The sequence below is a fragment of the Malurus melanocephalus genome, unplaced genomic scaffold (assembly GCF_030028575.1).
Source record: "Malurus melanocephalus ecotype Western Australia unplaced genomic scaffold, MMel_1.1 scaffold_61, whole genome shotgun sequence".
Classification (NCBI taxonomy): domain Eukaryota; kingdom Metazoa; phylum Chordata; class Aves; order Passeriformes; family Maluridae; genus Malurus; species Malurus melanocephalus.
In genome coordinates this window covers 1,832,079-1,845,388 of record NW_026623293.1, presented here as the reverse complement: position 1 = coordinate 1,845,388, position 13,310 = coordinate 1,832,079, and positions in this window count along the sequence as shown.

Here is a 13,310-nt window from a genome sequence, read left to right as displayed (position 1 = left end):
TTGGCCCAGGTTTGGTCAGTGGCATGTCCGTCATCCTCAGAGCCAACAGCAATTAGCTCTGCTGGACATGGTGGAAGCCTCCAGAAGCTTCTCACAGCTTTTTGGACCCCCACTTCCAAAAACTGGGCCAAGCAAAACCAACACAGGCACCTTCATAAAAMTGTTGCTAAAAATTAGCTCCAAGAAGATGTTGGCATTCCGACTGCAATAAAAACTTGGGCAAGTTTTTCTTGCATATGGAATGATTTATTTCCATTTCTCTTTTGAAACCCYGATTTACAGTTAAACTGAGGGTCACATCAGAAGTTGGTTAGCCAGAAGCAAGCCTCATGCAGATTCTTTTCTCTTTTTTTCTAGCTCTGTTACAGCCACTTTTGTCTTTATAAACGACCTGGGTACAGGCTTCTTTAGGATTCTGACAGCTCAGTATATAYCTCAAACAGCAAGGAAAATGCCATTTGTGGTTTTGGTTTTAATATTTATTTGGAGGTATATCGATTAGAAAATCTATGGTTAAAGTCTGTAGGGATTTCCTGTGGTTTGACATTGGAATGYCACCTTAGATTTCCTGAGAAATCTATAGTATTTATTTAGTGGTTTGCTGTTATTTATCCCACAAAGAATTTAGTGCAAAATGGCCTAAGGGGGAAGGCAGTTCTATTCTATTTGGCTTCAGGTTTGCAGTGTTACAGTCTAGGAATTGTATATTTTCTATAATTTTCTTGAGAGTATTTTGAACTCAGCATGGATACTTCTTTCTGGCATAAAACCTTTGAAACTGAGCTTTCAAAGAATGCATAAGTCTAATGCTGTTCTTCAACAAATAATGAGTGCTGCAATCAACATCAACATTAGAAAAATTGCAGCACTTATTTCAACATGCTAACAGTTGGGATTTTGCTAACAGCCAGAATTAGACCTTTGTTAGTGTTGTGCATCTACAGGTGCGAAGGACTCACAAAGAAGGGGGAATTGTCAGGCCAGTGAATCAATCTGAGTCATACAGAAGAACAATCTTTCAGTGTCACCGACGAATTCAGCTGCTCACTCCATGAAGCTGAAATCCATGACATAGTTCATTTTTCAGCTGTTGAGCACATTCACATAATGTAGCTCATTCACTGCGTGCTGCCTACTTCACGTATGAATGTGCATTCACTTGAAAAGCCCATGAATACCCTTAGGTTTACAACACAGACATTGTAGTGTGGTACATTCAGCTTATCTGCATAGCTCTAGGACTCGTGTGGCAGTATGAATTAATCAGAAAGAGAATGGTTTCCAACTTGAAAAGATACCAAAATGCTATTAAGAAGATTTAGTCAGTTTTAGTCACACAAAAAGGAAAAAAAAAGAAAAAAAAAGAAATCAGAATTATTGTATGGGATCTCAGTTGCAAATTTCCTCCAAACCAAAGCTTTTTTTTTTTTTTTCTGGGTCACAGAAAAACCTTATGTTTCCCCATCTAGAAAATAAACAGAAAAGAAATCCTAAAACACTACATAAACAAATGTATTACTATATTAGAGACATTCTTGTAGCAGCAATTTTCTGAGGATATGGGTAAGGTAAGCTGAYAGGTGGAATGAATACTTATTAAGTMTTACTTATTAAGTATACACTGTTATAAAGTATGACACCTACCTACAAAAGGTCACCTTCATATCCTTTTCTGTTTTTCTTCATCATTAACTTTAACTTTAATAYTTATCTCTAGAGTGAAAAGGTGTATGTCATCTGAAAGGAAATCTTGCCATTTTCTGGTTAAAATGCAAGAACACTGTAATGCAACCCCTGTTTTGCAACTAGATAGRCCTACTCTATTTTCTCAGATCTGTCTTCATGCCAAAATAATCTTTAATCAACATATTAAATGCTGCGAGGGCCGAGTTAGCACTTGGCTCTCTTCACAGTGGGTAGAGAGAAACAGCCTTTGCATTTTCATTTACTGAATCCTCTGCATTTACGGCAGTGATCCAGAACAGATCAGTTCAGGTACAGAGAAATCTCTCTGGTCTGGCCTCTGGCCAGTTCAAGGCCTGCACTAAAGCCAAAAGAAACACCCCAAAACACTCTGTATGGCACCACAGATCTATAGACTTTACTATTTTCTCCACATCTCACTATTTCTTCTGTRGTCACAAAACCATTCCTGACTGGCTCTTCTGCCTCCAGCCCCCAAAGAGAATGGCCAATGCAAATACTCATCAACACCCCTGCCAGMAGGCTGAGAGAGACCCTGCTTTCCTTGTGAAGGGAGTAGGATGTGCTATCACAGCTTAACACAAGTGTTCTGCTAGAGCAGATCYTTTTTCTTTGGACCAGAATCCATATTTGTCAAAACCTGACAGCTTTTAGGCAGTAGCGTATAATTCTACTTCTACAAACCTTGACATTATTCTGATGTGGTCAAAAAGAACAATGAACAGACAGTGTAAAAATCCAAGACAAAAACAAGTTGCAAAAACAAAGGCAACAACATGAAAAATTAAATTCATTAAAAAATGTGGAAGACAAGGAAGCACAGTTAGGTACATTTCAGGACTCCTATTCTGTCATTCCCTTATGCTGTATGGGTGGGAGATAAAGTATGTGTGACTCTGAGCATTCCAGTGGTAAAATGTGCAGGGGTCTGGACAGTTGCTTCTCAGTAAAGTGAGAACATAAACATATTGCAGAGCAACTATGAGGAAGCATTACAAAGCACCCATATTCCCTGCMACATCCTGAAAGATCCTGAAGGATCTGTTAATCGACAGGAATAGTCACTCTAGGGCTTATAAAAAAAAAAAAAACCCACATGTTTCTGAAAAACAAAAGCAAAAGTTTGTTATACTTGTTAGTAGAAAAATATTTGGCAAATTCTAATATTTGGGTATTTACTCCCTGTTTACTCCTTTCTCCTGCTTCTTTTCCTTTGAATTGTGCAACATCTGTCATAGCTCAGTATTGATTGCTGCTGGACTGGTGGTTGGAGAACATCKGAGAATTTGGGCTTCTCAAATGTCATTACAGACCTGTGTCAAGGGCAACTCAGCTGAGCCCTGAGCATCAACATTGAAAGGATTTGGAAGCACTTCACTGGCTTATTTGTCCGATCTCCATCACTTACAGCAGGATGCAGGCACCAACATTTCACCACTTAAATTGAGGTGTTCGAAGATGCCCATTCCCAGCTGGATTCAGGACAACAGGGCTTTGCAGGTCAGTTTTTCTCATGCTGAAAAGAGGTATGGGAGCTTCTGAACAGAGGTATTAAACATGGGGAAATGCACGTGGCTTTTCTGAGGAGAGATGAGGCACATTAAGAATTGTGCCAAGGGCAATCTGACTGACTTGGTGGAGAAGTCAGTGGTGGACTTTATCTGTGGGCTGGGGTATTTCTATCAGAATAACAAACACATGTCTGACTCGGTGGAAGATTATAAAGATATCTAAAGTAGGGAAAAACACCCKCAGGAGTTAGTGACCTCTCCACTAAAGTGATCTGGAGGGCCAGGAGCCCAGGTGCCACAAAGTGAACTGACTGTGGGGATTCTGATGGTGTCTGTTCAGCTGGAGGGGGAGGCAATGAGCACGAGTCAATGACGCTGTTGACATCCGGCACAAACTCAGTGACCATTCTTCAATAGGAAGGTCAATAAAAAACAAGGAGGTAGAGGCAGCACCATCAATTAAAGTGAGCGTTGCAACAAAGACAAGGAAAGGAAAATTCAGTGCTCAGGTCAAAAAGGGCAGAGCACTTGGGCTAGAGCTCATCGTCCAGAAAAATATGGATGTACAACTGCAGGGCCAGTAGCAAGGACTTCCAGTACTTTTTCCTATCTCAGAGGTGGTGTTACTGGAATAGAGAGCAGCATGTGGGGCCTTTCGTGAGAAATTTTCTGAAAAAATGGAAATGTAGCCTGTGCTATGGTAGATCATCATTCTGGCCTCAGTAACTCTGGTGGGCAACTGTTGTGATATATCACAGATAAGGGTATTAGAATAGGCTTTAAAGGTAAGAAAAATCAAAAACATGGAGAAGAATGAAAAACATTATTAAAAAACCCACAGGTTTATTAAAGGTATATTATATGTGGTACCTTCTTTTTGATGGGATTGATTTTTCAGACAAAGGAGATTTATGTGTTGATTCTATAAAGCTTATGGTAGTTTGTTGCATTGGAAACCATTAATAAAAATTAACATTGGGGTAGGAAATGTAAGGGAGAAGAGAGCAGATGAACAAAAGATCAGGCTAGTGAAAAGAGCTGTTGCCTGGAGGGAGGTTATGACCAGAGYTTTTCAAGGTTTCGCCTTGGGGCTGATCTTATTTAATATTTGCACCAATAAAATTGATGAAAAGTGAGAGCGTGCTATTGAAATGTGCTAAAGACATTTAGCTACAAGGGTTTAAATATCATGAGTGAAAAAAAGTAATGACTTTGCAGACTCCCACAATAGAAATGAAATTACATGCAAGAGCTTGAAAGGCAGGAATAATGTACATCCAGACAAATAACAAGATTTTCTGCTATAAACCAGGGAGACTATGCAAAAGGACAAAGGAAGATGAGTATTAGTTATCATSTTGATTATGATAGGTTACCAATCTGATGAGGCTGTGAAAAGTGCAAATGCAATCCTTAAACATTAGTTTGTTTAGCAGAAATGGAGAAGTATTAATACCACTGCATTARGCAGCAATGAGATATCATCTGTACTACTGTGTACAGTAGGAGACACAAGTTCAAGAAAAATTAATGTGGGCTGAAAGAGCGAAAGGCTATTGGGAATGTTATATATTAATATATTAAGAATATAGAATGTATTAAGAATATACATTAAAATAATGTAAGTGGAGTACTTAGCATCATGTTTTTCTCTGTCTAAAGAAGACAAAGATGGGGAATATACTGTCTGTGCAGTAGCAAARAAATGAGTCAGTGAGTGCAGAAAAAGAATATTGCTGCAATAACAGCAACAAATAAAACCGCAATAAACTGCCACAATAAAGTGGCAAGGAAAAGCATGAGACCTATGATGGTTTTGGACTTCCCTTTGACCTGTGCAATGTAGGTTGTATTTACTTAGGTCTATTGTGCCAGTGAATTGCCTATGTTCAGTGCCATTTTGCTGCTTCTTCTGGTTCATAAGCAATCAAATCTGTTCTTTCACACTGGAAATAGAAAAAAAAGTAGACGTCACAAAACCAAGTAAGAACAGCATTAGTGCACATAGTTCACTAAAATGTCAGTTGTAGGGGATAWATGGTCAAATGGATGTGACTGCTTTCTGATGAGGAGCTGAACAAGTGACTCCTGCAGGTGAGATGGGGTGAGCTGACATGGGGTACCAGCCAAGGGGTCCTGAGCAGACTTCAAGGGATCTTGAGTTTTGATATCACCAGTGACCCAAAACAGCAATAAACAAACCTCCCCCCCTTAGAGAGCTGTGGAGAGCAAATTTCAGWGGCTGATGTTGTCAAAGAGCTTATAGGAGTGGTCTCTGCTAAGTGATGAAAGGCCAGGACAGGCATAGCAAGGCAGGACAAGGCAGGCAAATCCAGCTTTCAAATGTTCTCTCATCCATGACAGATKATGCTTTTTGTAAGGTGTTGTCTACAATCTGATATATTTAAGGCTAAAAATACATATATAGTTCTTACTCTAAAACACCAGAAGAAACACACTTTTAACTTGGTACATCTGTTGGGTAATCATGAACACCACAGATATGAGTAATAYTATTCCTCTTAATATGTAAATAACTAGATATGGGAAGAGCTATTTGAATGAATCAAAAAAAGCAGAGGCTGTGGAGGTTTTGTGCAATCACCCTGAAAAGGAAGCTGCCTGTCAGCCCTCCTTCCTCATATCAGCATTACCCTGCATACCTTCATGAGTATTTTGATGYATTGCTTTTGTCCTGCATCCTGCATGTGTAAAGCAGATCTCAAAAACTTCCCAGAGGTTTTAGCTTCCAGGGCTAAGGGGATTCGAGAGATATCCAAACTCACTTGGGATCTCACTGGCACTGACAGCTGCCAGGGAAAGAAACCAAAACTCTGTAACTCAAGGGATCACAGTTTGTTCTGCATCCAAGACTACTGCTCCTCTTTGGGTCGTATCCCAGGTGTGCTTGCATCTTCCTTTCGTATTTACATGCTACACACAGAATAGGTGCCAAGAAAGCAATCTTTGTGCATTCTCTTCTAACAGAACAAGACCACGCAGTTTCTCCCTCTGGGGAGAAGGACAGGTGTGAGTTCAATACAAAGGCAGACAGCAAAAACGGTGGGGGCATTTCTGGATGTTTGCAGTGCTTGCCTATCACTAAACGGTCAAAGAAATGGAGAATGACAAAGTACGTGCAGCAGGTGACCTGGGACAAAAGGCAGCCTACAATGTTCATGTTTTAGGGAACACACAAAAAGAAAAATATGAAAAGAAGTCAGAATCATAGCAGGAGGAATAATTCCCAGTTGTTTGATAGATTGCATTTGTCAGCGCTTCCCAACACTGGCCTGATTCTRTACTTTTAGAATTGTTGGGAAAACTCCTGCTGACTTCACAAAACCCACAGTTTGTCTGGTGCTGAGTACAGCTGAACACTCACACTCTGATTGCTCATCCCATTCTGATACACTACAGCTTCTMAGCATATGATATTGCATTTCCCCAGGCTTACTGGGCAGCTTTTGGTGTGGCATAAACAGCTACTCTGGCAAGTAAGCAAAACACTGCATCCCTGAACATCAACTATGAGAATCAATCAGCCGGGAGCAAGCCAAGCTGAGTGGGAGGAAGGGGCAGGAAAAAGCATCTGGAATGTATTTAAAACTCCAAACACTTTAATGTATATAATCATGGTATGTAATATACATGGGACAAATCTTGTGGTGACCTTTCAGGGGAAGTTCCCACTTACATCACATGCCCTGCGCCTGTAAGGTCATGGAGGCTGTTGCCTTCCCAGAGTTCCCAAGTTTTATATGTCCATACTATATATACATACATGTGCAGGATGATACTTCCCAGGGAGAGCATCTAGAGGTGGTGGGAAAGCTTCTGTACTTCAGTGACCCCGGGAGTTATGCCAGTGGGGGAGGCTGACTCTTGACAGGGCTATTCCAGCCTCACAGGAAGATAAATTACAGAAATACAGGAAAGCAGGCTCTCCCTGAAACCAGCTGGTAAGTAGGGAGGGCAGAGGATCCACTCACAGAATGAGACTCAGGCAATTGTACAGGAAAGAAATTCTGTTACAATTAAAAACACAAGAAAAGAGATTATATGTCACTTTTCTAGATAATGAATGTCAACATCTTCACCAAACCTGGACCAAATCCTACTTTTTTTCTCCACCTATACCGCACAATGAAGAATCTGGAACATAACATGGCTTCCTTTTTCTTTCCTTCTGACAATGCAAATTTTTTTCTCTATACACTGAGTTTAAAACCTCCACACACACATCCATGTACGTTGGCTTCAAATTTGTGCAAATTCTTTAGTTGTTAATTACAGCTGGAGAYATACTGCTATTTGATACACCATTGCATAGCTCTGGGTTTGCAACTTTCCTGTTTTCAAACTCACTGCATTGMGAGCATGTACAAAAATACGGAAGATGGATGTATGTGGGAAGTCACTAGGAAAGCTTGATTGATGTCCCTTGAGGATTTTCATATTCAAAAATGAACAGATGAGTRCATCCTGCCATCATGCCAGAGTCACTCAGGATGAATTTGCACTCTAAATTAAACTGCAAAGTGTTAAGACAAGAAAGCAATTTTGGGGCAAAAAGTGTTTTCACTGTATTTTAAAATCACTTTGTGAGTTCTGTATACCCTGACTGTATAAATATACAAACATATGCACAAAAGAATACATGTCTATAAAATTGGTGTGTGTATATGTATTTGTGTGTATATATGCATGTAYAYMGCACGAGGTTAKGAGCAGCCCAGTGGCAGAGGGGGGTTTTCAGACATCCTGTGAGCCCTCAGGGCCGSCTGTGAAGCCCCTCAGTTTGGCACCCGAGGCCAGGGACACGCTGCTGCGTAAGCGGCTGCCCAGCGTGTGCCTTTGAGACCAGCGGGTAGGAAGGCAGTTAAATAAATTGTTCGGGAGTTTTCCGCAGTCTTGCTGGGGAGCTCCAGGGAGAAGCCCTGACAAAAAGAGCAAAATTGAAAAGTCAGCTGGTGGGAAGAAAAGCTCCCCAGTGTTTTGTATATTTCTGTGGAAGGGTAAGGATGTTGAAACCGAGGAAATTAGGGACAAAATATGAGCAGGCTGCCAGGCTGAGCCTTTGAAAGGGCTGACCACGGCAGTCACACAGACACTTCCAGCCAAATGCTGGGGCTGCTGTGCCCCACATGGGATGTCTCTCAGGAACAGCCTCAGGAGATCCTTCCTCACGTGGTTTCCCTGTCAGCCCAGGGAGACTGGCATCCAGGGCAGCTCCTGCAGCCAGTAGCGACCACGTCTTTTGGGTCACAATCCAAGCCCCTCTTCTCTTCCACCCACAGAAGCAATTTGATACAAATGTGTGTAARTGAAGCATCTATGGATTTGTTTTGGGGATGTGCCAACTTGCTACGGATTCGGATGCTGGGACTTCATTATCTCTCACACAGACGTCCTCTGGCGGGATGTGGCCAGTAGGGATGYGGGACAGATTGTCTCAGTAGGGTCTGCAGGATGTGGCTCCCTGTCATTGTGCCCATATCAGTATAAATTACTGTCATATCATCAGGACAATGTGACAAATCCTTTACACTGGCTGAGTCATCCTGAGGCTCTCCAAGGATTTCAGATTCATTTTCAGTCTTGAATATACAATCCATATTGCTACTGCATTGTAAAAAAAGTGTATGTAAGAACCCTGCATGTTTGTGTAGCTAATGACCCACGGGAATTCAATCTTTGGGGATGCATAACTTCTAATATCATTGTATTTCTGCATTTGTGTGGGGGCTGCCATGCTAAAGACAACTAAACTGAAGTGTGTGTTCTGTTGACTAGTACTCAGCCAGCTAGGCAGATAATCTCATGATGCTCCACACTTTCAGGGGAAATCCTATATTGCAAAGGGTCCATCTGCAAAACCCAGCACTGTCTCAAAATACTTGTGCAACCTCAGCTACTTCAATCAGCCTTGCCCCATTAAAGTATATTTCTATTGCCCMGGCTAATTTACCTCTCTGTGCACGTCACAATTATCTCCCATTCCAAGGACTTAATCAAAGTTGGGAAATCAGGCCTTGCAGCAAAGAGAAGGAAATTGTGAATCTGAATTTTACAGGTGGGAAAATAAAAGTCATCTGTGTCAAAAGTCAAGTTTGCTGCAGAGTCTTCTTTTCAAATCACAAGCTACAATTTCTTCTCTGCTTTTAAAAACATAAATGAAATTGTATAGTCACACAAAAAAAGAGGGGGGACAGTTTAGACAGAGGATAAAGAGATGCACTTCAGAAGGCAGACTTTTAGGTAAATATTTAGGTATAATATTATATATTATACCTAAATATATATATATATTAATATAATATATAATATATATTATAATTATATATTAATATATAATTATATATTAATATATAATATATATTAAATTTATTTAGGTAAATAGCATGTGATTGCCACTGCCACGTTACCAATAGAAAAGAGATGGAAAAAGCAGCTTGCCAAACTTTGAGAAGAGCAACCAAAGAAAATTTCTTACTAAAAAGCACAAGATACAATTGTACTTCAGACTAAGACACCTAACACTTAAGCTTGGGCACGTGACCATGCGTTGATGTATTTGTGTATGTATAGATACMCGTGGTGTCTACTCCATTCATAAAACATGAGCCATCTGTTTTATGTCTTGGAAAATAAGAGCAGGTTCTCCTTCCCCAGTGTTGTATAGCTGATGGAAGTGGCTTGGGAGATCTTCTGAATAACAAATAATGTTGATTATGARCTTGCTGGTTCTAGTGTGTGTTAAACACGGCAAAGACAAGCTCTGTGAATTCCTGTATGATTTTACTTGCTTAGCTTCAGCACTCCCTCCATTGTGTATGATGTGCTAGAGTACAAAGCAAGCTCCTGTGGCATATAATAAATGTAGAGAGATGACATCCACTACCAGTCCCCACTCAGACAATGAGATAAGGAAATAATTGAACCCTGTCTGCAAAAAGAAAGGCACTATTAATAGAAACGGAGTGTGTATYACTTGTTTTACTTGATTGCTGATTATTTGTGGGCCTCTTCAGTGCAGCAAGCACCTGCTGGGGTCAAGCATACAGAATTCCTGAACCCATGCACCTTCAAAAGATGGTGTGCTACCTTCAAAAACAARTCATGGATTAAAGCCAGTTCTCCATTCTTACAAAGCCTAAAYCTCCAATCAACCTTCCTCTTCCAGGCGAGTCTTGGGCTTCACTGTGCTTCTCATAGAGGCTCCATGGAGACTCCATACAGACTCCATAGAGACTGTCCCACTTCCTTTTCCATTCCTATGGTAGACATCCATCYGTGCAGTTGCTTGGCCATGAGCATACAGTCAGTAAAACACTCATACACTTGTCCTGTTTACAGGCCTCTTTTTTTTGCCATTCCTTCCTGTTTAATGTTTTCAGCTGCCAGGCATTGCCTGKTTTTGGCCACCCAGCTGCTTTCCAGGATTACTGCCTGTACTGCTGCACCTCATAGTGCTGTGGCATCATATCCTGAGTGAAAACTGGTGCAACACTCTTTCCCATTTGAGTAATCCTAGTGTTCAAGCAGGAAGGATGATTCCTTTTCGCCATCCCTAAGGGCTCTTCTCTGGTGACAAACCTAGAGTTTTATAGTATTTGTTACCATGATAAATTTTCAAGCAGAGACCATCAAGTAATGTAAATCAATATGGCTTTGCTGGCTTCAGAAGAGCAATGCTGATTTACTTCAGCCTATGATGCATCCTCATCTGTCAGCCATAACAGAACACTTCTCCCAGAAGCAAATTAAATATGGTAGGATTTCAGATGGTTGGATGACTCCTCAGATTCCACCTTTTATTTCTCTTCCTATTATTTTTGTCATTATCCTTGCATTCCCCATAAGGTTTTCTGCCTGACAATGCAGTTATGATTTAGAGTTGGTGAAAACTGTTTCAGCTTTGACACATAACACATACCATATCTTTGACTTCTGCACTTCTATTAGTCAGGCAGAAAAATTAGCTTTGGAGCCGGTGTTTTCCAACTGCCTATCTCTGAGGAGTCTGGAGATAAGACTTCCTCTCCAGTTCCACCCACTGGGAAGTCATTAGCACAGCTCCCTTGCAGACATGAAGTCCCTATAACATGCTGTTCCCAGGCACGCTCTCTCTCCCTGGCTTGCCTTAGTGTCATGGAAATGTGATTTTATTTTTTTTTTTCCATTGGTACTTCATTCTCAAACAAGCTTACAGTTTGCTGTGGTATGCTAGAATAACACATCCTAGTCCTGAGCATAATTGGATCCATATCAAGCCTGTAGTTCTTTAAGGCTTTCTCAACATTTTACACCATACAGTTCCATCACTTCTCCCATCTGGTGACACGACTCTGAAAAATATCAGAGCTGAGAGACCTATTTGTCCTTAAGCCGCTGTTTCCTTTTTTGAACACTGGCAAAAAAAGTCCAGTCAAGTGCCAGAGCTAGTCTATTGTTAATTTTCAATTCAATTAAGCACATAAGAAAAAGGATTTGTACTTGGCAGTTGCTGCCTGAAGGTCCTGGTTAAAATAACAACCCAGAGGAGTAATTCAGGTAAGCAAAGGGCAGAAATTTGGCTGTCTAAAACTTCCCTTGTTTTCCCTCCTCCTCTCTGTCTGCTCTTTATTCCTCCAGCTGTCCCCCAGCTCCTTCTGGTGAACATGTTCCCACATTTCCCATCCCTGGTGAGGGTTACAGCAGARCCTCCTAGGAAAGTCATCCTCACCCTCTCTGATCTCCTCATTGAAGGGGCCAGCTCAKTCTGAATACTTCATTTTGGGTTAAGTATTCAAAAAGGAGCTGGATGGGAAAATTTCTCAAGGCTCCATAAGAGCCTGACTTGTGTTTGCAGCCAGGGCACAGCAGTGACCCACCCCCTGACCCCGAGGGAGCAGGGAGGGTCAAAGTTTTAGGGGGGTGCCAGGCAGGGGTCTGTGTAGACMAGCTTAAAACTACAGCCCATCCAAATTTCAGTGCTTAATATGTTATTCACACATACCTACAGCTCTAAAGAGATTAATAATTAATTGGCATTAGACAGRCAATGATGATCCACAGAAAGCTTCRCAGAGATATTTGTCCTAAAAAAATAATGAACRRTTTTCCTCATCTCCRTAAAYGTTCTCCATCCTGTAGAARCAGTTGGGAAGAGGCTGTCTTTAARAGCAGTGAAGGTCAAGAAAGATCATGAGGCACTGGAGGAGTGATTCCCACAGGCAGCCTATACATCYCCTGCAATATATAACATACATAATTGCCAGCTCAGACCCGTACTATAGTTTCAGAGCTCCTGCTGCACAGCTCATGCTTTCTGCAGAGCATTCTCCCACTCTCTTCTCTGCAGCAGGGCARGAATCACTGTGTCCTCTGGACAAACCCCACTTTAGTGGGAGTGCTACAAAATCTCACATCATCATGTGGGAATCCGAGAGGAAAATTTTACTTTGGTAACACTTAAACAGCAAAACCCCACACAAATAAACAAACAGACAAAACCACAAGAGATCAAGAGGAAGGACAAAGGGACTTTTACAGGGAATGAACTATTAGGATACCTYTTGCATCAGACAAAGGGGTATAAAGTATTTGGAGGCCTCTTGTTTCTTCYCTCTGCTGCCAGATGTGAGGCTTGCTCATCTACTTTTGTTCTAAACAAGACTTCCCTATCTGCCATGCAGCTGTGGAAGTACAGACAATGAATTTACATGAGGAGAGCTCCTAGCAGCAGCTTCCACGCTTCTCTGGCAGATTTGTACAAACTGGATATGACATTACCAGCAGCCAGCCACATCCTGCTCCAATAAACACTGTTATTTATTGTTGAACTGAAGGGGACCAGCTCAGCAAGGGCTAGCGGAGAGAGCACTGCTGGCTAGTGTGCAAAATCTGCAGGTTTTACCCAGATCTGGGCAGTGACAGTGATAAATTTAGGGCCATAAAAGACACAAAAAGGAGTTCTACCTTCACTGCAGGAAGCTGGAATTTGGGAAATGCTTCTGAAAAGCACAGTCATTCTCACCATMCACCTTACACTTGAATTAACCCTACAGTTCACTTATGTTCTATGAGCTTTTCCATATTGTTCCCTGTTTC